The sequence below is a fragment of the Erinaceus europaeus genome, chromosome 19, assembly GCF_950295315.1.
Source record: "Erinaceus europaeus chromosome 19, mEriEur2.1, whole genome shotgun sequence".
Classification (NCBI taxonomy): Eukaryota; Metazoa; Chordata; class Mammalia; order Eulipotyphla; family Erinaceidae; genus Erinaceus; species Erinaceus europaeus.
In genome coordinates this window covers 27589899-27590592 of record NC_080180.1, presented here as the reverse complement: position 1 = coordinate 27590592, position 694 = coordinate 27589899, and positions in this window count along the sequence as shown.

Sequence of the window (694 nt, the reverse complement as noted above, 5' to 3'; positions counted from 1 at the left end):
CGGAACCATACTGGGGCACAGTATTCTGCAGTGGAATAGCATAATGCCAGAGATGATGATCGTAGTGTGGAAGCGCTCGCGCCCCATGAGGAGCTGGCCAGTCTTGCAATGATGTTATTCCTCGCGCCCACCTTTGCTGCAGTATTTATGAGATGTTTGTGAAATGACAGAGTGCGATCGAGAGTAACGCCAAGACAGACTGGCTGGACTTCATGCCGGATTCTCGTATCGCCAAGCTGCACATTAAGCTCACGCGAGGCCGAGGCATGGTGTAGATGGAAAACAGATGATACCATTTTTGCAGTGCTAGATATAGAACAGGTCCCATGAGACAGGGTATATGTACACAGGGTATATGTACACATGTATCCATAAATTAGAGCAAAATATATACCTGAAAGCAAAAGTGCAAAATAGTCTGCAGTGAGTCATTATATGCAGAAAGCAAGTAGAAAGACCTAAAAAGACACCATAAAGTTCCTAATGAAATAGTTTCTACTGAGACCTAGATACTCTCCTCACTTCTTATTACACTTCCTTCAGTCACTCCAAACCTAGCCTTATCAAAGTAAGGACTAAAAAAGCTGAATAATGGGCAAGAGACTGGCATACTTTAATAATGACTCTTCAGTCACTATCAGGACACCCTATCAGCTAGGGCCCTAGTCAGGGAGTCCTGAGATTCTGACACAGA